Source organism: Pteropus alecto, unplaced genomic scaffold (genome assembly GCF_000325575.1).
Source record: "Pteropus alecto unplaced genomic scaffold, ASM32557v1 scaffold20, whole genome shotgun sequence".
Classification (NCBI taxonomy): Eukaryota; Metazoa; Chordata; class Mammalia; order Chiroptera; family Pteropodidae; genus Pteropus; species Pteropus alecto.
The window spans coordinates 12,552,717-12,578,796 of record NW_006436298.1 but is presented as its reverse complement, the minus strand read 5'-3'; the positions used below and the strand labels follow the sequence as shown (position 1 = coordinate 12,578,796).

Here is a 26,080-nt window from a genome sequence, read left to right as displayed (position 1 = left end):
ATATCCAGTTTTCTAATGGTTACTGTTTTGAACAGCTCAGTTCTGCAGGAAATGAGCTGGCAAGGTGATTGATGGTCACTAGAGAATGTTAGGCTCAACATCACTAATCATCAGAGAAATGCAAGTTAAAACCAAAATGAGATATCATCTCATACCTGTCAGAATGGCTATCATCAATAAATCAACAAACAACAAGTGTTGATGAGATTGTGGAGAAAAGGGAACCCTCATGCACTGTTGGTGGGATTGCAAATTGGTGCAGCCGCTATGGAAAACAGTTAAGAAGTTCCTCAAAAAATTAAAAATAGAACTACCTTATGACCTGGCAATCTCACTTTTGGGTATTTATCTAAAGAAATCCAAAATGCTAATTTGAAAAGACATGTGTATCCCCATATTTATTGCAGCATTATTTACAATAGCCAAGATAGGGAAGCAACCTAAGTGTCCATAGACAGATGAATGGATAAAGAAGAGGTGGTACATACATATAATGACATATTACTCAGCCATAAAAAAGAGTGAAATCCTACAATTTGCTACAACATGGATGGACCTAGAAGGTGCTGAGTGAAACATACATATAATGACATATTACTCAGCCATAAAAAAGAGTGAAATCCTACAATTTGCTACAACATGGATGGACCTAGAAGGTATTATGCTAAGTGAAGTAAATCACACACACAAAAAATACCATATGATTTCACTTACATGTGGAATCTAAGGAAAAAATAAATGAACAAACAAAATTTAATCAGACTCATAGATACAGAGAACAAACTAGTGATTGCTAGATATGAGGGGGTTTGGGGGATTGGGGGGCTGGGTGAAAAAGGTGAAGGGATTAAGAAGTACAAATTGTTAGTTACAAAATAGTTACAGGGATATAAAGTACAGCATAGGGAATATAGTCATAATATTGTAATAACTGTGTATGGTACCATGTGGATACTAGACTTACATAGAGGGGATCACTTCATAGATTATTATAAACGTCTAACCACTATGCTGTACACCTGAAACTAATATAGAATCGTATTGAATGTCAACTGTAATAGACAAAAATAAAAAATAGAAACAAAAAAATTAAAATGTCTAGAGGAGAATTACTTAATTTAATACATCGCTATTCTAACATTTAAAAATCAGACATTGAGAAAGGGTCTTGAAAGATTATAATTTTCATACTAAACCATACAACAAATACTACATTTGGTTGAAAGTTCTTAAAGTGTGTGGGTGCGCGTGCACATGAAATTGAGTTTTTTGTCACCCACAATGTATAGGACCAAGTACTGTAATATCTTAACAGTAGGGTAAACTGGGTGTGGGGTATATGGGAACTTCCTGTACTATCTGTGCAACTTTTTCCTACATTTAAAACCATTCTAAGTAAAAGGTTAAAATACATATAAGGCCCTTAAAATCAAATTAGATAATTCTACAATAAACTGAATGGGAACATTCCTTAATAGTTTCCGTAAAGTGAAATTCCACTTAAAAAAATAAAACTTCATAAAAAATTTGACAATATGTTGCCTTCCTAAGGCTTCTGACTACATCTAATGGAAGCGTTAGGAAGCATTCGAAATGGTAGTTTTAGTACCTAACAGTGCCATCAGAAATCCCTGATATGTAAAGATATTAGCTGTGATGTTACATGTAGAATATTTAGTTGTACAGGAAATGCCTTTTGTAAGAGGAACGATAAATCTACTGTTTCTGAATAAATCTATATCTGAGTCATACTTACAGTTAAAAACTATTACTTAATTGTCCTTCGTGTTGAAAGGGTGGATCACGGTGCTGATGAGCCAACATGAGGAAGTGCGGTGACGGTTCGAGTTGTGCCTTTCTTTTGATTTATTCCATTGTAAGTTTCTAAGAAATTAACTGATTTCTGACCAAATTTGATTGAAGAATATTCAGTTTTCCTTGATTCCCCTTAAACCTGTGGTTTAATTTGCCACCTTTAAACACATTTGCTGTCAGAAAAAGGGCTTCAAATAGACATTTATCCTATCATATAAATAAAAGTCAATGAAATTAAATAGTTGGGTGGTACAAATAATGGAAGAAAGGTAATGTGATAATCACAGAATTTGAAGTTACTTTGTGGTTGAATGCTAGGTATCATTTAGCTCATGTTTTTCTTTTTTTTTTGACAACAGAAAATTATCAGAAATATGGTTAATATAGTATTCGATTTAAAAGAAACTGGCACAATGTACTATATCCAGCTACCCTAATATTGTATTAGAGCCTTTGAACTTGAGTTCCCCCGTCTAGAATTCTTTTCTTTTTGACCTTCACGGGGCTAATGCCTTGTCATTTTAAGTCTCAGCTCACAGGTCAACTCTTCAACTGATATTGCCCTTTTCTACTCCCTCATTGTCTATCACATCATAACGTTTGGCTTTCTTCATAGCACTTATCACAATGGGAATTATCTTGTCTGCTGTTTTTTGCTTCTTGTTTATCACCTGTTTCCCTTACCAGAATTAAATTCCAAGTGGGACCTTCTCTGTCTTATTTATCTCTGTATCTCCTGTTCTTAGAACACTGGCACATAGTAGGCTGATACTTTAACATCTGACATTGTGACACATATGTACAGGCATATATTCATTTAAAATTCCTGGTAGAAAGCAGGCCAGAAAGATCCCCCTATGAATTAATAACGACCTCCAGTTACTAAATCTTCTTCTCATTCCTTACTCCATTTATGATTTGCTTAGATATTTATATTGCTTTTAGGACATGATAAATGGTATAACTTAATAGGAAAATGATAAATCCCAAGGAGAAAACTTGGCATTAGGGTAATGTTTTATCTGTGGAACAAATTGCTATTTTAGCTCCCTTCATATCTTTTGTTTGTTTGTCACTAAGAGAAGGATGACTTTGGGGATGGGAAACAAACACAGGTGACCCTGGGTTCATTGTCTCAGTGACCTCTTGTTTTACCTGAATATTCCCAGAGGACAGGCACATTTCGTGTTTTACCACATTAACCCAGAAATTTGATCAAGTTCATTCCTGGCTTTAGACCGAAGAAAGCTCATCCATGGGTCCAGGCCCAGTTATCTTTGCTCTGGAGTAGAACAGGCCAGGGAGAATCTTTATTTTTCTCTCAATAGTCAGGGCACCTGATGTATCTTGGCCTCTCATCTGCCTTAGAACTTGCATGGGAAGCCTTCACAGACTTGTTGAGAACCTTAAAGGAAATGTAGGCTAGAGCGCGTAGTTATCACCACCTGTTTACACGTGATATATATACACATCTGGGATATTTTGAATATTATGGAAGTCATGCCTCATTTGCCACGTGTTATCCTAACTCAAAACTTCAGCAATATTGTAATGAATCATTCTTATTAGAGGATATTTGTAGAGAATGCTAATCTCAGAGTGTAAATGAAGTCACGGATTATGATTACATAAGGGCTGCAGTAAGCAAGTTAGCATCCCCATAGGCGTCAGCTTCTGTTTTCCCTTCTATTTCACGTTCTCTTCCTCCTTTTCTTTTTCCCCCGATTTAATGTCGTCTTCATGCTTAATTGAAAGCCTGTTTGATCATCTCCATTACTGGCTGTAGGGCATCTTTTCTCTTAGTATATAGAATTCCCTCCCCTCAGACTGACTTGAACGACGTATTTTACTAATTATGATCCTCAATGTAGAAGGCCTTTTCCTGGGATCACTGGTTTCCTTTTAGTTACACTATCAGTACAGTTTAGAAAATCCTTCATGCCATAACTGATGAAGCTCAGAAAAAGAAGCCCAGGGCGTAGATATGTCATCTTGATAAATTGTGTCCATTTTAATTAAAATGTCAGTAGTAGTTTAATTGGTCAAGTAATTATCAGATAACGCAGGAAGGTATTCAGGAAATGACTGAGAAACAGAAACCAAACTAATTGCACTTTGATGGTGAAGACCAGATTTACTTGACAAAAGGGAATATTTCTGCTAAACTGAGCTATGCCTCTTCTAGTCAAAAGTACACAAACAAGTCAGGAATGAAGAGTGAACTCAAGCACCGAAGAAAGTAGCCTACTGATTGGCAAGTTACCTGGACAATTTACTGGAATGTTTAATAGTCTTATGAAGACATTCATGAAATGTAATGAATATAGAGTACGTTGGTGCCATCATGTGGCTCTTAGTACTTGTGGGCCACTCCATGCCAATGTGTGGGTCACACTGTTCCAGCGAGGTGTGCCATTGAGAAGGGTTAGTGGGGACATTGAGGGCCTGTTTCATTTTATAGTGTGGCTCTAAAATGTTACTTTTCTCTCTAAAAAAGATACTTCCTAGTTCATTGTTTTCTTCTTTGTAAACTAACATAAAAATAAGACTTTCTAAATTTTGAATTACTAGAGTAGATTTTATTAAACAATAAGCTGCGCTTATTTTGGATTTAATATCAGTGTTTGAAAGAAATCCCTGATATCTTCATTAATTTATTTAAAATTTCTTTAATCACATACTAATGATAAAAAATGAATCATGATCATGGTAGGAAACAAGAAAACTACTGAAAGGTAAAAAGAGGAAAATGTAAATTATTCATTATCCACCACCCAAGGTAAATACTTCCTATGGTGAAAATTTCTCTAATGTTAAAATTGTTTTAAAACATGATTTTTAATAATAGTCATTTTAACAAATTAGGTGACTACAGCTTGAAAAGAGATTTTTTTTTCCCTAAAATTTTGGGTACCTTAATTTGATATTCTGGCATCAACACATTGTGACAGAGAATAATTGTAATGTATTTAAAATGACGAGTCTGTAAATTTTAGCTCCCAAACACAAATATGCAATACTGAACCTATGTTGAAATATGGATAAAGAGGCTCTAACTCATTTTTGTAAAATAAACTGATAGGAACCACTATGTTTATATTTGATCATGCTATGAGAAACTTGAGAATCAAATGAAATAAATAGGTTTCCCCATACAACAGAACAGAAAAAATACTAAGTAAACCCCAAACTTATTTTTTTTAATTTATTTTTTAATTACAGTGGACATACAAAATTATATTTGTTTCAACATAGTGATTAGACATATAATTTATGAAGTGATCACTCCGATAAATCTAGTACCCATCTGACACCATACACAGTTATTACATTATTATTGACTATATTTCCTATACTGTACTTTACATCCCCGTGACTGTTTTTATAACTGGCAATTTCTACTTCTTAATCCCATTCACCTTTTTCACCCATCCCCTCAACTCCCTTCCCTTTTGTTCTCTGTATCTATGAGTTTGTTTCTGTTTTGTTTATTTATTTATTTTTTTAGATTCCACATGTAAGTGAAATCATATTTGTCTTTCTCTGTCTGACTTACTTCTCTTAGCATAATACACCCTGGGTCCATCCACGTTATCACAAATAGTAAGATTCCATTCTTTTTTATGGCTGAGTAATATTCCAGTGTATATTTGTACCACCGCTTCTTTATCCTTCGTCTGTCAATGGACACTTAGGTTGCTTCCCTGTTTTGGCTATTGTAAATAATACTGCAATATATATGGGGATACATATGTCTTTTCAAATTAGTGTTTTCGATTTCTTTAGATAAATACCCAGGAGTGGAATTGCCAGGTCATAAGGTAGTTCTATTTTTAATGTTTTGAGGAACTTCCAAATTGTTTTTCATAGTGGCTGCACCAATTTGCAATCTCACCAACAGTGCACAAGGATCCTCATCTCTCCCCATTTTCCTGAACACTTGTTTTTTGATTTATTAATGATAGCCATTCTGACAGGTATGAGGTGATATCTCATTTTGGTTTTAACTTGCATTTCCCTGATAATTAATGATGTTGAGCACCTTTTTTTATGTCTATTGGCCATCTGTATGTTCTGTTATGAGAAATGTCTATTCAGGTCCTCTGTCCATCTTTTAATTAGATTGCGTGTGTGTGTGTGTGTGTGTGTGTGTCTCTCTGTGTGTGTGTGTGTGTGTGTGTGTCTCTCTGTGTGTGTGTGTGTGTGTGTGTGTTAAGCTGTATGTGTTCCTTATATATTTTGGACATTAACCCCTTATTAGATGGATCATTAGCAAATATCTATTCAGTAGGTTGTCTTTTCGTTTTGTTGATGGTTTCCTTTGCTGTGCAAAAACTTAGTTTGATGTAGTTCCATTTTTTAGTTTTTCTTTTGTTTCCCTTGACTACAGAGACATATCCAAAAAAAAAAAATTGCTAAGAGCAATGTCAAAATGTTTACTCCCTATGTTTTCTTCTAGGAATTTTATGGTTTTAGGTCTTACTTTGAAGTCTTTAATCCATTTTGAGCTTATTTTAATATATGATGTAGGAAAGTGGTCCTGTTTCTTTTCTTTTCTTTCCTTTTTTTTCGCATGTATCTGTCCAGTTTTCCCAACTTTTTGTCTGTGACTCAGCCTACTTTATGATACTCAAGTAAATTAAAACTACATTTTAAAAGTGTGGTCTCCGTCATCTTTTTGGCTGGCAGGAAAAGGACTGGTGAGAGAGGTACTGCTCTGGCTGACCAGGAATCATTCTTGGAAGACCCCCACTAATTCACTGAGTCCTGTCCCCTAGCTCTCAGCATGTTTTTATTAACCATGAAAAAGCTGTTAAGTGATAAAAATGATACATTGAGTCTTCATTCTAATGCCTTGAATGTTTTCTCGGCACAGCTGCTTTAAAAATAATTTCTGATCATATGTGTGGTTTTTTTAATCAAGAAATGGGAATGGATAATGGAATTGTGAATTGATCCCAAGAGAAAAAGTTCCTATATAATGTAGGTGCCTTAATCAGATCGTTGGAGAAGCTCCAGTCTGAACTCTGCTCCATATTTCGAGCTCAGAACATACCTCCTTCTTGGTCATGTGACATCAGATTATCTGGATGATTGAAATGTTGCTGTTGCAATTATTTGCATCGATGCAGTGCTTCCTGCCCCACCTACTGTGTTCGTAAACCTGAAACCATCATGGCAAATATGTTTATTTGCTTTTTCCTGAAATGTGCTGCCTCTTTTTTAACTCCTGCAGATAAAAACTGACAGGTCCTTTTTCTGCTAGCTAAAAACAGTGATGGGAACCAGGTGGAAGATATGGCTATTAAAATGTAGTTTTAATTCATTTTGAGTTCCGTAAAGTAGGCTGAGTCACAGACAAGCTGTGGATCTCACCGAATCACTCCATGACCTCACTTTCCCTCTAGCAAACCTCTGTCAGTGCAATTTAATGATATCGCTGGAGTATCTGAGATAGCTTGCTTGAGAGGAGTTCGCCTATGAGCTGTCAAGGCTATCAGATAGCGTCACTATAGTCCGTCTTCTCTCTCTTTCCTTATTCTTCAGATTCATATGGTCTTCATGTACTACAATAATGCTATTAACCAACTCACAGCAGCCATGTATGTTGTAGACAGTGAAGGCCCGGTTACACAACCTTTCATTAGAAGTGTAGTTTCAGAATTGATGAGAGTCTGCATTGATTCCTCAGTTTCTTAAAATGAATACTTTGAATGAAACCACTGGAATCTCCAAGATGATAGTTGACCTTACTGTCGTGTACTGAGGTCTCTATTTTAGATTCTCCCAGTTACCTCCTTTCTCTCTCTTTTTAATTATTATTGCCACTGCAGTCAAATAATAGGTTAGAAGAGATATGGATGAGCTTCAGGAAAAGAGATTTAATTGTGGCTTTGCTTCTAACTAGCTGTGCAGCTTCTCTCATGCCATTTAATCTGTCATCATTTTCATATTGATCTCTAAGATACCATTTGAGATTCTCTGGTCCCATCATGGAAATTCAGACACTTTTTTCTACAGGGCAAAGCACCTTCTAAGCAGGTTCACAATCTTTGTATTTCCAAGTCCTATTGAAGCCCCTTTCAAAGATTCTGATTCCCCAACTGATTCTACCAGGATAAGAACCACTGGCATAGAGTCTAGGCCCAGGGACTCATTATTATAAAAATTTCTCCTGTGCCACATTTTTTTTCATCCTTAAGTCAAGGACAATTTACACTACAGAAAATAATGACTTTTATAATTCTTTTATAATTTAATTCTCACAGAAGTTAAGGTCCAGCCATTTTCCCTTTGTGTGACTTTTATGAATATTTTGCATTGATTCAGTGCCCATTTGTATTCTTGCTTATTTTTCCACTGTCATTATTCGACCACACTTGACCAGTGACTCTTAAAAACAACAAAAAAGAGTAAAACCAGTTGACTTTAATGTTATCAGCTATTCTCCCTCTCTCTCTCTCTTCCTCTCTTTCTCTCTCTCTGGAGCATCGGTTTTTAAAGTACGGTCTCAGAAGCAACATAATGACCACTACCTGTTAGAAATGCAAATTCTCAGGCCCTCTGTACAAGAAATGCTGGAGGTGGGACCCAGCAATCTGTGGATTAACAGGCTTTCTAGGTGGTTTTGATACCCACTATTTGAGACTATTTTAGAAAGATTTTATGTTTTCAGATACTTGGATCATTTTTTTAAGTGTGGTCAGATATTTTTGAAGTAACCATTTTCCAAACTTACGTGCTCTGAAAATAAGAGGGATATTACATTTCTAAGGGGGCATTTCCCTGCCTTCCTATCTTTTTATCCTTTAGACGTTTTCATATTCTTTTCTGCTCTTTGAAAACCAACCCAAACTCTATTTGCACACTGAAATTTTAGTCTTAAATTAGTTCTATTATCATGGAAACTTTGATAAATGCTATTTAAGTGATCTATTGTGACATATGATATAACAGTAGATGGAACAATGACTAATGAAACGTTAATTTCTACTTGTTTATTTTTATTGAACCTTCCAGATGGCATTTTTTTTTAGAACGTAGAAAAGGATTATTTTTTAAAGTTATCCAACAAATGGATTTGTTCTGTAATAGACCCAAAGATTGCTCTTGTCAGAAGGAAATTTTTACTAAATTCAGTGCTCCCTGGAAGAAGGTGTGAGCAAAAGCTATTATCATGAATTAAGAGATGAAGACGAAGATTAAGGGCATCTGGTCCTAAGTGAGGAAACTTTGATCCAAAAAGTGGCAAAAGTAGACTTCAGAGTCCAAGGCTCCATGCTTCTAATTCCGTATTCTCTGCACAAAACACCACTGCCTTTAGAACTATACAGTTTACCTAATTGGTTGGATTTTCATCAAGAGCTTGATCCAACTGAGGTTTTTCTTTGTTTGTTTGTTTTAATATATAAAGCATTTGCAAGTTCTTTCGAGGGTAGCACATAGCTTTATTTAACTCTCTCAAGCCCCCTCACCTCCGTCAAGTTGCACCAGGAAATTGCAGGTCTAGCCGGAGGCCTTCGAAGAGTTAAAAAGACAACCAGCCTGCAGAGTAGAAGAAACTGATGTCAAAAACAGATGTTCCTCTGAGGGCCTTGCTGGGTTTGTAAGTTAGGATAAAGCCAGCCTGTGTGATGCATGTCAAAAAGTAAAACAAAAAAAAATCTTGGCCAGTGTTCTGGAGAAATGAAGTGTTGTCTGTCATCTTCAGTCCTTGCTGCCTGGGAGCACTGCGGGCGGGCGCCCAGGAGACTAGTGGCCCTGACACTTGAGCCACTAACTCAGAACGCCCTCGAATCCCTTGTTTTCGTTGTTGCTGTTCCGGCTGAGCTGCCCGCACAGACCCTGCCCGTTTTCATTGGCTGCGGGGACTGTTATTGGAGTGGCTGACAGCTGTCTGCCAGGCTGTCTGAAACTGCCTTCCTGTGCGCTCTGCCGCTACTCAACTTCACAGCACTATTGTTCCTGTTGAGCCTTTTTCTTAAAATCTTTCCCAGCTGTATCCTGATATGGTAAACCACTTAAATTAGCTCCAGATTGTTCTGTTTATTTTGTGTTAGATAAGCGACAAAATACAGTCCTAGCAGCCCACTGGGAGGAGGGTGGAAGTGGGGGATGGGGAATCAGGGAACACAAGCTAGGTCTTTTATAAAAAATAGAATTCCCAGACAAAACCATGAAAAGGCACAAATGTGATGCAATCACTAGTCCTGCATTTACATGCGACTCAGTGGGCTGGCTAAGCAGTAACTTTGGATCTGAACACATTTCATTCCAGAAAAGAATTCCAGCATGAAGTCACACTAGGAGGAAGCTGAATTTCCATTATTGGAAATAGATACAGTATCTGTGTCAGTTGGTTGCTTTGTCAGCTTTCCAGGTACTGTGTTTGATTACCTGATTGAGACAGGAATCTCTTTTAAGTTTTTTTTTTAATTGTCTTTCCATATTACAATGCATGGTAGCTGATGGGCTCAAAACTGGCTGAAGTTCACCAGTATCCCTATATGCTTAGCATTTGAAAATGATCTCCTCCCTGCTGTCATTTAAAGCTAGAAATCCAAAGACATTGAGTCATGAGCATAGGTATTTTCCACCCAGCTGCAAGTGAAAATTCACAATGGACTTGGCTCCTATTTGCTTATGCAGGCCATCTGTGCAGCTGCTCTACCCGTGGCCTTTCATCCTTTGTGGTTGTCTGCTCACAGGGGCTCTCCATGCAAAGCCTCTCTGAATACTGAACAAAAAAAATATGTTCAAATAGAATAGATACTGTTCTAGAATTGAGGATACTGCCTTTGTGATTGTAGGAATCAACCCAAATAAAATATGAAAAATAAACTTCCGAATGTTTTAACTCAGCTGAAGCATGAAAACAATGCCAACAACCAGCTGAGTTACAACAATTATTGAAAATTTTGTCTGGGGTAATTCAAGACTCCCCGGGAAAGATCCCATGACTCACTCCAGCCAGACAGGGCCTCCAGTCCTCACTCTGAATCAAGGTTCTGGAAACCCTTTCTATCAAGCTGAGAGAAGGGGAGTGGGTAGAAGAACAGGTTCAGGAGTAATAAAATGCCCTTAGAAACTGCCTCTTAGTTTCCTTTGGGGAAAACAAACTCAAACGTGTAATAAAAAGGGTACAAAACCAACCTTGGAAGAATCATTACCCCATTGAACTTCCTTTCCCTCTTGTGAAATGTACCTTTTCCTCTCCATTAAGGTCTAGCACACAGTCGAATGGCTTCCATGTCACATTCTCTGATTCTCCTGTTTCCTTCTCTCTCTCTCCCTTCTCTGTATCCTTTTTAGTTCTAGTTGTGGAGAATCTTATATTTTTTCCGTGGGCCAGGCTTTCTGTGGATGACATGTCCCTTGAGAGCAGGGATTGTGTATTGTACCTCTGTTGTCTTTTCCCACCGTGCTCACAACAGTCGTGGGTACCTAGCAGGTGCTTAATTAAGGCATTTAGCATAATTGTTTTCTTTTTTATTCTTACCTGACATGAGGTGTCATTCATTCTGCTTCTGTATTAATTCAGGCAAAGGTAAAAAACAACAACCAACCAAACAAACAAACAAGCAAACAAAAAACCCAAGAGGAGGCATTGGCTCATTCTCATTAAAATCATGAGCATGCAATTCTGGTGCTGGGTAGGATGGAGTAAGCCACCTAAAGCCTATATTTCTCATGGATTCCAGCTACAAACCCTGGACAATACAGAAAACAACTACCTGGGGCACCTGGAAGGTAAACAATAGCAGCCAGATGGCGAATGGGAATGAAGTCAAAGCTTTATTAATCCTTGTACCAGGGGTGAGTTTGTAGGGTTTGTTTTCTCTCCTCTGTCTCTCAGCTTTGACCCAAGAGCTGATGGAATTAAAGAACTATGTAGCAGGCCTTGGTAGCAAAGTATCCAGGTGAAACCCCCTATTTTGAACCAGAGGTTTGAGAAAGGGGTCCTTTGCTGGAGAATATAGGGGACTTTGCATTTTATCTGTTACTTTTTCTCTCTTTTCTCTCTCAACCCTGCCCCAAGGCCCGTCCCAACTGAAAATCTGTGTTGCTTTTGGGGTGGGGGTTTGGGCACCTAAAATGCCAAAAGAAGATTCTCTCTGACCAAAGGATCAGGGAAAATGAGCCCCTTTTGTCCAAAGACTGTGGGAGAATCACAATTTGATCTCTGTCTTCATTTTTGCTGCTTTTCTCTCAAAGGCAGCCTCAGTTGTGTGGAAGTTCATGATAGAACAGGAGGCTAAAACCTGAGAGAAACCTGTCTTTATGACCAGGAGAAGCAAGAAAAGGAACCCAAGGACTGGAAAGAGGGGTGAAAGCTGGAGAAGAGGATCCCCTGATTCTCTTTCAGTATGAACTGACTTAAATCCAAGTCTCACCCCCAAGCTCTACCACACAGACATAAAGAAACAAAGCAAAGCCTTGAAGAACTCAACTGTGATATAAACCACTGCCCAAGCCGCAAACTCACCCTTGAGTGGTATACACACTGAACAAACCCAAACAGCATGGCAAAGGCTTTAAAAACTAAACTGGCATTAGCACCACTGTCCGCAGAAGGTAAGACAAAACTTGTAGTCTGAATGGGTTGATGATAACTGTTCTCCAGGAGAAGAAGTTGAACACTCTTGAAATGAGTGGAAAAATAGAAGTTCTCAGCAGAGAAATAGAAAGAAAAACAAAGGGACCAAGTTGAAATTTTAGAACTGAAAAATACAGTATTCGAAATTAAAAATTCACTCTATGGGCCCAGTATCAGAGTGAAGCTGATAGAGGAAAAGGTCATTGAACTTCAAAATAAGTCAGTAGACATTTCACAATCTAAAAAAGAGAGAGGGAAAAAAACCAAAAAAATTGAACTGAGTTGCAGGGAGGGACAATATCAAAAGGTCTAACATTTACGTCCTTGGAGTCCCAGAAGGAGAGAAGAAATATTGGTGAAAAATATATATATGTGTGTGTGTGTGAAGAATAATGTCTGAAAACTTCACAAATTTGATGAAAGATACGTGTGTAGATTCAAGAAGCCCAGGAAAATCCTATCAGGATGAATCTAAAGATAACTGCACTCACATTGTAATCAAACTGCTGAAAAGCAAAGATGAAGAAAAAAACATCTCGAAAGCAGCAATTCCAATCTTGGAGATTTATCCAAGAGAAATAAAAACATGTTATATAAAAAACTATACCCACATGTCGATAGCAGCTTTGTTGGTAATTGCTAAAAATTGGGAAAAACTCAAATGTCCTTCAACTAATGAATGGATAAATGAAATGTGGAACATCTCAACAGTGCGCAACTACTCAGCAATATAATGAACCATTGGTCGATACCACATTAACATGCATGAATGTCAAATGTGTCATGCTGAGTGAAAGAAGCCAGACTCAAAAGGTTACACAATGACATTCAGGAAAAGACAAAATTTTAAAGATGGAAAAAACATCAGTGGTTGCCAGGGATTAAGGGTAGGATGGAGGGTTTGACTACAAAAAGGAAGAAAAAGGGACTGATTCTGGGGTGATGGAGTTGTTCTGCTCTGGTTACATGAAACTTTTTGTCAAAAGTCATGAAATTGCATCCCAAGACAAGTGAATTTTACTGTATGTAAATTAGAAAATAAAAAATAAAAAAACACTAACACACCATTTCATATGTAATAGGATTAATACATCTTCATGTCTCTATGAAATACAGAAAAGATTCATATAATCTCTTTTAACTATTTCGAAGTCATTTTCCACTCGATTCTGTATTTAAACTTGCAGGAAGCCAGAAATGGAATAAACAATGAAGCAGTCTTTTTGTGTACATACAAAAAACTTTCCAAAATGAATTTTGTGTCTCACATGCCAAGCAGATGTTTTGGAGGGTAAACTTACAACAAAAGGGCCCGATGAAAAATTGAAGTATAAAAGTAGAGATCTGTACAAAAGAGACACATTGATTCCAGAAAGGATCTACTGCTGTTAAAAGAAACTAAGTCAATTTGATGGACTGGTGAAAACAAGAACAAAGAACCTGACATGTCCTGGAGGCTCTGGGTTTTGAGAATCAGGGTAGGATTTAGAATGCCCTGTCTAGAAGAATCACATCTGATGTACTGAGGTATATCCTTGCCTGTGTTCTAAATGTACATGGAGTGGGCTAGCTTGGATTATTTCCCTGAAGCAGATGGTGTACATTCCTTTGACACCAAGAAGAGTTTCCCTGAATGTAGAATTCCTTCTTTAACCTACTTCTCATCCAAAGGACAAAAAATGCAGGATCGATGCTTAATTGCGGTGAGATCCCGCCAGCTGACCAGAGCTGCACTTCCCACTACTTATTCTGCTTTTGAAGTTCCGTCATCACTCTACTTCCTCTTACACCATTATGGATCTTATCAATTTTTATACACAAACGTATATCAAAAGTTGGTTTTAAGCAACCTTTGCCTATCCTCAAGTCACAAATATCCTCTTACATTTTCTATAAGTTTTATGGTTTTAGCTTTTACATTTAGATCTTTGATTCATTGTTCTTTTTCTCAGTTTTGTTTTGTTAAAATATAGTTCACATTACCATAAAGTCCACGCTTCTAAAGTGTACAATTCAGTGGTTTTTAGTATATTCACGAAGTTGTACAATCATCACCATTATCTAATTTTCATCACTTTCCCTCAAAATCCTGTATCCATTAGCATTCTCCCCTACTACTCAGCCCCAAGCAACCACTAACCTACTTTCTCTGTAGATTTGCCTATCCTGGACATTTCATATAAATGGAATCATACAGTATGTGGCCTTTTGTGACTAGCCTCTTTCATTTACCATCATGTCTTTGAGGTTCATCCATGTTGTAGCATGTATCAAGACTTCATTCCTTTTTATTGTGAAACAGTATCTCTTATTGTTGTGTATTGCTGAAAATATATCACATTTTCTTTAACCATTTACTAATTAATGGACAATTGTGTGTTTCCACTTTTGGAGGCTATTATGAATAATGCTGCAGTGAGCACAAGTTTTTGTGTAGACGTATGTTTATCTTGGGCATATACCTGGGAGTGGTATTTCTGGGTTATATAGTAACTCTACATTTAACTTTTTGAAGAACTGCCAGATTGTTTCCAAAGCAGCTACACCGTGTCACATTCCCATCAGCAGTGTTTGAGGGTTCCAGTTTCTCCATATCTTCTCCAATACTTGTCATCGTCTGTCTTTTTTATTATAGCCTTCCTGAGTGTAAAGTGGTACCTCCTTGTGGTTCTGATTTGCATTCCCTTGATAACTAATGATATTGAATACTTTTTCATGTACTTATTGGCCATTTGTGTATCTTCTTCAGAAAAATATCTATTCAAATCCTTTGCCTATATTTTAATAGTTTTTTCTTTCTACTATTGTGTTGTAATGTGATCCATCATCAATTAATTTTTTATGTATGCTGTTAAGTAGGGGTTGCTCAAGGTTCTTTCCCTTCCCCTTTAGCTATGCAACTACTCTAGAATCATTTGTCGCAGACTTTTTTCTTCTTTGCTGAAAATCAAATGATCATTTCAGGATTTTCTTGCGAGGCTCCCTATTCCAGCACCATGTTGTCTTCATTGCTATAGCTTTATAGTAGAGCTTTAGTTGGGTAATATAGTTCTTTCAACTTTGTTATTCTATTAAGAAATTGCTTGCAATTCTAGGATAAACCTCACTTGATCATCATGATTATAGTAGGCAGAGTAATGTTCCCTCTCTTCCCCCAAAGCTATTCATATCCTAAAGCCCTGACTTGTGAATATTTGTTATCTATTTTGCTACAATGATCCGTAATCTTTGATGTTGTTGTTGTAATTGTTCTGGGGCAGCATACATATGAGATAGTGACCTTGATAAATCAATGTTGTGTGTGTTCTGACTGCTCTACCAACTGGCTGTTCCCCCTTCTCTCTCCCTCTTCTTGGCCTCCTTATTCCCTGAGACACGACAGTATTGATATTAGGCCAGTTAATAACCCTAAAATGGCCTCTAAGTGTTCAAGGGAAAGAAAGAGTTGTACATCTCTCACTTTAAATGAAAAGCTAGAAATGATTAAGTTTAGTGAGGAAGGCATGTCGAAAGCTGAGACAGGCCTAAAGCTAGGCCTGTTGCACCAAACAATTAGCCGAATTGCAAATGCAAAGGAAAGATTCTTGAAGGAAATTAAAAGTGCTCTTCCACTGAATGCACGAATGATAAGAGCTAAACAGCCTTATTGCTGATATGGAGAAAGTTTTAGTGGTCTGGATAGAAGATCGAACCAGCCAGAACATTTGCTTAAGCCAAAGCCTAATCCAGAGCAAGGCCCTAACTCTCTTCAATTCTATGAAGATTGAAAGAGGTGAGGAAGCTGCAGAAGAAAAGTTTGCAGCTAGCAGAGATCGGTTCATGTTTGAGGAAAGAAGCCATCTCCTTAACATAAAAGCGCAAGACGAAGCAGCAAGTGCGGATGTGGAAGCTGCAGCGAGCTATCCAGAAGATTTGCCTAAGATAATGAATGGCTGCAGGAAATAGTTTTCAGTGTAGATGAAACAACCATCTATTGGAAGCAGATGCCATTTAGGACTTTTCATAAATAAGGAGGAGAACTCAATGCCTGGCTTCAGAGTTTCAAAGGACAGGCTGACCCTCTTGTTAGAAGCTAATGCAGCTGGTGACTTCAAGTTGAAGTCAGCACTCATATATCATTTTGAAAACCCTACAGCCCTTAAGAATTATGCTGAATTTACTCTGCCTGTGCTCTGTAAATGGGACAACAAAGCCTGGATGACAGCGTATTTGTTTACTGAATATTTTAAGCTCACTGTTGAGACCTACTGCTCAGAAAAAAAAGATTCCTTTCAAAATATTACTGTTCATTAACAATACACCTGGTCACCCAAGAGCTCTGATGGAGATGTACAATGAGATGAATGTTGTTTTCATGCCCATTAACACAACATCCCTTATGCAGCCCATGGATCAAGGAGTAATTTCAGTTTTTAAGTCATTATTTAAGAAATACATTTTACAAAGCCATTGCTGCCATAGATGTTGATTCCTCCGATGGATCTGGGCAAAGAGAATTGAAAACCTCTGGAAAGGATTCACCATCGTAGGTGCCATTAAGAACATTTGTGATTCATGGGAAGAGATCAAAATATCAACATTAACAGGAGTTTGGAAGAAGATGATTTCAACTCTCATGGATGACCGAGAGGTTCAAGGCTTCAGTGGAGGAAATAACTGCAGATGTGGTAGAAATAACAAGAGAACTAGAAGTGGAGCCTGGAGATGTGACTGAATTGCTGCAATCTCATGATAAAACTTTAGCAAATGCGGAATTGCTTCTTATGGGTGAGCAAAGAAAGTGATTTCTTGAAATGGAACCTACTCCTGGCAAAGATACTGTGAAGACTGCCGAAAGGATTTATTAGAGTATTATATAAACGTAGTTGATAAAGCAATGGCAGGGTTTGAGAGGACTGACTCCAGTTTGGAAGTTCTACTGTGGGTAAAGTGCTATGAAACCGCATCATGTGGTACTGAGAAATCATTCATGAAAGGAACAGTCAGTTGATGCAGTGAACTTCATTATTGTCTATTTTAAGAAATTGCCACAGCTACCCCAGCCTTCAGCAACCACCACCCTGATCAGTCAGCAGCCATCAACATCACTGCAGGACCCTCCACCAGCAAAAGGATTACTACTTCATGATGGTTATTAGCATTTTCTTTTTTAGCAACAAAGTATTTTTAAATTAAAATATATACATTGATTTTTTTAGACAATGTTATTGCACACTTAACAGACTACAATGTAGTGTAAACATAACTTTTATGTGTACTGAGGATCTAAAAAATTCTAGTGACTTGATTTATTTGCAATATTTGCTTTATTGCGGTGGTTTAGAACTGAACATGCAATGAGATATGCCTGTAGCTGCTATTATATAAAAGAGTAAAGTCTGTGCATGTATCCACAAGTGGATCACATATTACCACATGAACAATAAAAACAAAACAATCACAACAGTAAAAACAGATTCACCTTATGTTTCACCTGCAAAAAAAGTAGCACAGTTATATCCATCAAACATAGGGCATCCAACCATAATACTCTCACAGATGCATAGCAATCACAGACTTTAGTCCACAAACTTAGATGTGCAAGAAGTGTAACTTGCTTCTTTTTCTTGATGCTTTCCCTGTTTGTAACTGAACTTGGTTCTGCTGGGGTCCCAGTTCTTCTGGGTGGAAGAAACCTGGTTTCAGCCAATTCACATTATCATCCCAAAGCATCAGAGCTGAGGGAAGCACATAAGTAGGTAGTTACCATTCCTACTCATTCTGCACAAATGTTTCTGTTTCTGTCTGGCCTCTTGATGTCATCCATCTAGGTCTTGCCGCAACTTTGCCTGCAGAGATTTAAACCATCTCTTGCCACATCTGACCTCTTCTCAATGGCAAACAAAAACCATTCATCTGTGGGACGGCAACCTCTTCCACACTGTGGTATGATGGCCTCTGAGCCTGCAACCATCGCCATCTGTTGCTGCCATACCACACTGGGCACAGGGAAATGCAGGGAGCCTTGCTATCCTCTCCCTTTGTCCCCAGGCTCCACTGGGGGATAAAGCAGTTTATTTCCACTCTTGGGTCCCCATATCTATCATTCTCTCTAGCCTGGAATGCAGTCCTAAGGACAGGGCCTAGGTGCCTTAGGGCTATGCCCTTTCCCTCTGCTTCCAGCCCTCTCTCTTCCCTTAACTGGCTCTGAATGTTTGTTTAAGCCAAACCTATTAGCTCATTGGTCTGCTGACTGTCCCTTCCCTGAGGCCATACAGCCATTGCCCTATTTTTTGGGTGATGAGAAAGTAACATACAGCAATTACTAGGAATGAGGGAAGCCCTGACTTACTATTTGAAAACATTATTACAGTAGAGTTATAAGGCATATGAGGCACCCCGTTTGACCTGTAATCATTTTCTCCCTTATATCCTGTATAGAATTAACTCTATGTCAGGATAGTTTTTGTGTGCTTGTATTTGTAACCTCTGCTAGAAGATGACAGGCGAAGGTGGTCACATTATATTGATGTAGATAGGATCAGTGTCATGAATATGGAATATAAACATTTTCCTAGGTCTAGTTATCCTTAACTATACCATGAGCTTCTTAACTGTCTTGATAATGTAGGGTCACCATTTAAATTTTTTAGTTGTATTATGCTTCATACAGTGGTGTCTTTAATATACATCAATGTGGATTCTTAACATTGGGAAAAAAGATAAATACATTTTTAGTTTGTGTTCTACTTTTTAAATTCATATTCTTCTTCCTTTACTCTTAGGATGATCTCTATAGAGACCATATCCAGCAGTCTGCCTTCCTAATATGCTGATTCCAGCTATGAAACTAGGAAGCCAGCCACCATACATATCATTAGATCTTGTCTGTGACTAAATGGGCCCTGCATTAGCATCTAATTGCAGGGAGTTAGTGATGCCTGTTGTGCTTACTGATGCCTATTGTGCTTACTCAGGGGCATTTGTTTGGATTTGTTTGGTTGTTTGGTCTTGTTTTTTTATCCTGGTTCCTGGCTGTTCAGGAGATACAGATTTTCCCAGATACTGGATCTTTCTCTCAACATCCCTTTGTTTCCTGCTAAAATGCCTGTTTACCTTCTAGCCTTTCATTAGGTGCAGAGACCCAGGCTGCTTCTCACATGTTCACCTGTCCTTCAGCTGACACTCTCTTATCCTGTTGGGATGCCTAGTGTCACATGGTTTCTTCTCACTCTCACGGTACACCCCTTGATCAGAAGGGGGACTGCTGCCCCATGTGGTCAGGAGGACCCAGAGCTCAAGGACTCAGAGTTTGTTTTACCTTGACTTTGGAGTGAATGTCATCTGCAGATCCAAAGTGAATCTTTTTCTTATATCTTTATTAAGCATGCATTCAGTGTTTACAATTCTTTTAACAAACTTCTTAATATTTAGTTGCATTGAGTTCTTTTCGTTTCTGCCATTAAATGTTTCCCTCTTCTGTTGTTCTTCAAAGAGAGTTGTGCTGATCAGTGTTTTCATGACTTTTTTTTTTTTTTGGTCTCTCCCACCATAATTAGACACACATACACCAGTGAGACCCTTTAGCATTTAGCAAACTTTGAGAAGGGCCCTGAGGAAACAAAACTTCCTATCCACTTATTTTGGTTTATTGATTTTTCTGAGTAACCCTAAAAGGTTATCTTGCCACCCTTAAAGTAGGAATTCAATAAAATGTTTCTGCTTCAAGGGTAAGTTTGGAACATTTAACTTATATATTTGGACATGAAGACAAAGTACTTGATGCTTACCCAAATAGAATATGTGAGCATTCTCTAATTGAATTCTCTGAAAAATCATTGACCTCAATTCCCGTCTTTCTCACCATGCAAGTAGTTAGTACATTTATTATTTTGAATCTACAATTCTACTTTCTTCTATCTCTTGATGGTATTTTCCCCTCTTTATTGCTATCCTTGAACCTGCCAGACTCTAAAGCACTTCTCTGATACTTTTTTGATCTATTACTTCTTGATTGTCATTCCTGACAGATAAATAGCTGTCTGGTAAAAAATTAACTGGCCACCTTAAAGATGTTTCGGGTCTGGAAGGGGAGCCAAATATTTTGTGAGTAAATTATGAAACTCTCTCAAGGTGCCAAATAATTTTAGTTTACCAAAAAATTCATAACTTCATTAGTTTAAAAAAAAACAAAAAACATTCTTTTAAGACCAAACTTCAGGGAAAACAAGGAGAGTTTTAGTTGTAAAAAAGGAAAAGATAAACAGGCGGTACTTTTGCTGGCTCTAAATACTCCAAACACAGGGCTTCTGTGCTACTTGTTAGGGGATCTAGAATGTGCAGATCATATCTAGCATTTACCCATGCTTCCTAAGTGAGAGGGACACAACATTTTGTGCTTATAACTTTCAAGAGTGGGTATGCTTTAAATTATAAAAAGAAGTTCAGTTGTTTGCCTACCAATATGTAATAAATCAGGACACTTTTCCAGTTCCTAGTTCCATTTTAACTTTTGGAGACCAAATGTTTTCTATCTCTCAAGACTTTTGAGTCTTTTCATCCTTAATAAATGTAAAAGAGAGATAAAATCCCACTGGTATTTCATCATTGTAAGGAATGACTTTAGTCTCATTAAAATGAGGAAACCTTTTACTATAACTTTGTGTAATCTTTTTCTTTTTAATCCCCATTCATTCCTGATTTTGCCCTTTCCTTGCATTGATCTTCCTTTTTCTTCAGCTCTTTTGGTGGCTATGTCAGTTATTTTGGGCCTGACTGCCAATTCCATTCCACCAGCATCTTTCTAATGCCAGTGCGGCAAGAATGCTCCCTGTGCTAGTGCCTTTAATCGAGGTGTAAAGTCTGATTAGGGTCTAACTGGGAGTAGGGGTCAGAACATTTACCTACTCTGAATGCTGCACATCATTTAAGACCCCTTCAAATATTCATATGAGTTTCTAAATAAAAGTTCCTAACTTTTAATTTGAATCGCAGGCTATGGCTATTGCACCTCTTTATTTGATAACTGATCTACTCATGGAAACAGAAAGGAGTCACTCTGGCTCTGCCTCAGTAATAACAACAAAGCCCCTCACAATTCGCTTTTTGGCTCTCAAATTACATACAGAGAAGAGAATGCAACCTACAAGGGCTCTATGCATAGAATACTTTCTTCTTATGAAATGTAGCATTTTAGAGTGTGTCTATAATACCTACATCTGGTATATGTTTGATAAATACTCAGATGTGAGTGTGTTCTGCCCCACATACTTTGTTGCTACTGCTGGTAGTAATTTTCATTAATAAATAGCTAATATTTGTTGAGCACTACTTCTGTACCAGACACTATATTAGGGTGGATATTGTCGTTATCCCAGTTTTTTAAATGAAGAAACTTAGGTTCATAGATGGTTCATAAACCACAGCATTTAACTCCTATCCCTTGAATACATTTCAGTGAAATTTGAAATATAGTAGTAGGGATGATAGAGAAAAATGACGACAGTCATGAAATAGCAAGACATCTTGTTTATATGTAGTCATCATTCAGCTCAAATTTTCCTTAAGTTTTGGAAACAGTGTTCTTGAGGGCATAGTTAATTTAGTCTTTAATTAAGAAGAAACCTTCCCTTACTATATTAATTTTTTAGGGCTGCCATTACAAAGTACCATGCACTGGGTGGCTTAAAAAACACAAATTGATCATCTCAGTTCTGGAGGTGTGGACAGGGCCATGCTCTCTCCACAACCGCTAGGCGAGACTCTTTGCCACCTCTTCCCAGCCTCTGGTGGTTGTCAGCACTTCTTGGTGTTCCATGGTTTATAGCTGCCGCCCTTCAATCTCTGACTGTTGTCGCATGGCGTTCTCCCTGTGTGTCTCTGTCTTCGCACAGTTGTCTTCTTACAAGGGCATGAGTCATATTGGGTCACCCTACTCCACTATGCCCTCATCTTAACTAATTACATCCGCAATGACCCTATTTCCAAATTAGGTCACATTCTGAGGTTCTGGGGGTTAGGGCTTCAACATACTTTTTTTTTTTTTTTTTTTGATAGAGGCACAATTCAATTCATATACTTACTAAGTCTTTGTCCCTCTTTCCAAAATTTTCTTCTGGGGAAATCCAACTCAGCGTCTAAGGCCCACTTAAATGTTACCTCTTACCCGGAGCCTTTCTTGAACTTCCCTCCCTGCTGCTCTCTCTTTCATGCTCCTAAATAAATTATATCTCTTATGTGGCTCAAAACAAAACAAAACAAAACAAAACAAAAACCTTGACCGCAGAACACCCCACTATCTAATGTGTAATTAGAGCTGCCTCCTTCCTGTGACTGGGCTCCTGACTCTGATGGTGGTTGGCTCTGTTCTGTCATTCTGGGTTCAGCTCCTCAGAGAGGCCCTGTTATCACCTACCAGGAATGGAGAGATCTCTTTATTCTACTCACTTCATGAAAAAGAAGACCTTGTCTGTCTTGATTGCTGCCATTTCCCCTAAACTAGAGTGGTCCCTGGTACACGGTGGGCATTCCAGAAAGATCCGTCAAAGGGGCAAGTGAGAATTCTCTTCCAGGCCAGGACCAGTGCTTCCTCAAATGCTCTCAAACAACCCCTTTGACTTCAGTGCAGATGACCAGATGCCAGATTGGACAAACAATTTTGATATTTGCTTATATCCTCACAGGGTTCCCAGAGCTCCCCTTGCCAATATCCCATAAAAGAAGGAGTGTCTATGTACAGAACAGCTTCCTAAAAATCAAGGTCACAGAGTGGCAGGATGAAGGCTCAGAAAAACCAGTGCAGTAATCACAGTTCGTTTTTAGTGTCTTCAATCTCTGTTTTTGGAGGCCTTTTCTCCATGATTATTTGTTCTCCCACCACTCTCAGATCTTGAGCTCTCTCTTTGGCATTTTGTGCCAGGTCCTGGGAATGCAAAGATAAATGAGACATTGTTCTTGCTCTTGAGAGGTAGAGTTAAAGGGGAAGACAAACCCACGAACAACTGATTAATATACAGAGATAAGTACAATAAATGTATATAAGATACTGAGATAAGCATGATAGAAAAGTGTCTATAAAGTGCAGCAGAAGTACAGAGGAGAAATAAAGACTATCTGGAGGAGTCAGTTCAAAGTCCATAGAAGATGTGACATTTAACCTGGGTCTTAAAATTTAAGTCAGGCCAGAAAGAAGGGGAAGAGTATTTTAGGCAAAGAAACCAACATGTGCAAGGGCGAAGTTGGCATGAACCTGTTCTGACAACAGGGGGAAGTTAGTTCCATGTGACTGAAGCACAGAGTACTTTTTACGGGGAAAGCAGGAGTTGATGCTCTAAAAGTAGGTTGGTCCAGATGTGAAGGATTCTATTTGTGGGGCAGAAGTTTGAACTTTTTCTTCGTTGGAAAACCATTGGAGGTATTTAAACTCGGATGTGTCCTGATGGGTTAGGGGCTTCACAAAGGTGCCTGTGACAGCAACGTGAAATAGTCTGTAAGTTATCTCAGGAGACCAGGTGAGAGGAGTGTCAGACCCAAGGCAGTAGGGCTGGACTGGAAACCCATTGGAGAGATGCACTTTCTAGAAATGAATGCACATTCAATCAGGAATGGTCAAATATGGAGCAGGAGGGAGAGAGAAGAACATCAGGTTGTAAACTGAGTATCTGGGTAGATATTTTCTCTGAAATCTTTTAGTAGAAGATTAAATTTACCTAATCCTTTAGATGACTACCAAGACACATGTTAACTCTCCAATTTACATTTTAATAATTTTTAAAAAATTAGTCTAAAGAAGCAACCATCAGCAAGCAGTTCAATTTTTTGGACAAAGAGACTTCTTGGTATTTGAAATCATGTTGTCTCCTCATCTGTCACACTCACTGTGGTGGCCCTGTTCTGAGGGGAGCCCAGGTCCCGGTGCAAGGCTGCGGGAGCCTTCCCTGCTTTTCCTTTCATTACTCCCAGGTCAGCGTGAGAAGGGTGTCTTGGGAAGCACGGGTCAATAGATCCAGGGGGCAGTGAGATAGAGGTGTACGCTGGTGGTGCAGGGCAGCCTGCCGCAGCCAACCTACTACATTACGTTGTCTGTGGAGTGGTCCTAAAAACTAATGTTGCTGTCACTGGTCCCTCTTAATTTTTATCAGCTGGGTATGGATGAGGCTTCATTGTCATTTACTTAATGCTTTTACTCAGATATTTGGCTAACTGATGTTTTTCCATGACTTTTTTGAGTTATTTTTGCTCAGTAATGAATAATAAAGTGAGATTTACCATCTGTATATGACAGCATTTGTTTTATTTTGACATTTCTTTTCTGGACAGCAAAGGTTTTATAATTAGCTTTTCCCTCTGCCAAAAACATTGCTGGAAAACGATTTCCCTGAAAAAAAAAAAAAATGTTTCATAGCTCCCTTTACTAGTTGGCGTCATCTTATTTCGATTTGGAAATTTTTTCATAAGTCAGTCAGGAAATGAAACAAGAAAAATTTCTCTTGAAAATTAATTCTTAACAAGAACGAAAATTAACTTTTGCCCCAAGAAAATTAGGAGGGAAATGAAAAGAAATATGTTTGAAATGGTGGTGGTTCCACTGTCTTTTTAAAAACTTTTTATTGAGGTAAAATTAGTATATAATAATATATGTTGGTGTATACATATATAGTATAAAATTGGTATGTAACATTATGTTTCATTATAGTTCAACATCTGTATGTACTACAAAGTAATCAGCACCAAAAACTAGTTACTGTCTTTCACCATACAATTGACCCCTTTTAATTTGTTAGAGTTAAATGAGCAATATAGGAAACCCCCTTTCTACCTCACTTCAAATGAACTTGTTTGATTCTTGCTGTTACTTTGATCAATTTTATGTCCAGCTCTTTGAAATACTGGGGAGACTGTGCTAGAACTGATGGATGGTACCCTATTTCTCAAAGGCTTAAGTCTGTGGTGGATTCTGCCCCTTTGCTAATATGCGGCAACCATCAGCCTGGTGCTGCCTGTGAAGATACAACCCCCGCTACAAACACACCCCCCTCCCATTCCCCACATGCTGAATTGCCCTCTTCATGCAGCCAAGTCTAAAGCTGGCTCTGTGACTGGGGAACCCAAGAGAACAAGCTGCAGGTATGTCAATTATCAGTGATTTCTCTCTGGAGTACTCTTGAAAAATGGAAGGAGGAGGTAACATTGATAACAGATGACAGAATGGCTTATCATTGCGAATGGCAAAAACATCACAGTGAGCTAATGGCAAAAGCAGTCACACTGACTGCACCAGCGCCCTCCCCTAATGATATGTGGAAACACCTTCCAGTTCCTACAGTAGGAACAGTGGCCAAATTCTCTTTATAGCCCAGAGTATTTTCCTTTCTAAGTCATACCCAAAGGGCTGCTCCTAGAATCAGATCCCAGACCCAGCCACGCTAGCCCCATCATCTCCACTCTAATTTCCACCACCATCATTATTCAACATTTTTGGATTGAGTACTAACAAATATGTGGAACTGAAAGAGACGTTATATAATATTTCAGAAGTGTATCTATTTAAAATGGAGACAACAGGCGTATTCTGAAAGCATTAAGCCAGTATCATTTATAACAATCCAGACAACAGAGTGAAATAATAGTGCTGTCTCAGCCATTCTTGTTCTCACGGGTAGAGTGTAAACATTTCTTTCCAGTGTATTT

The 26,080-nt window shown here is 38.1% G+C and overlaps 1 protein-coding gene and 1 pseudogene across 1 annotated transcript in view; both read left to right on the top strand.

Annotated features, from left to right (window-relative positions):
• Positions 1-26,080, top strand: part of ARSB (arylsulfatase B) — a 142,490-nt gene that overhangs the window by 50,631 nt on the left and 65,779 nt on the right. The gene's annotated exons all lie outside the window — the stretch shown is intronic.
• LOC112480606 lies at positions 15,826-17,550 on the top strand (annotated as a pseudogene).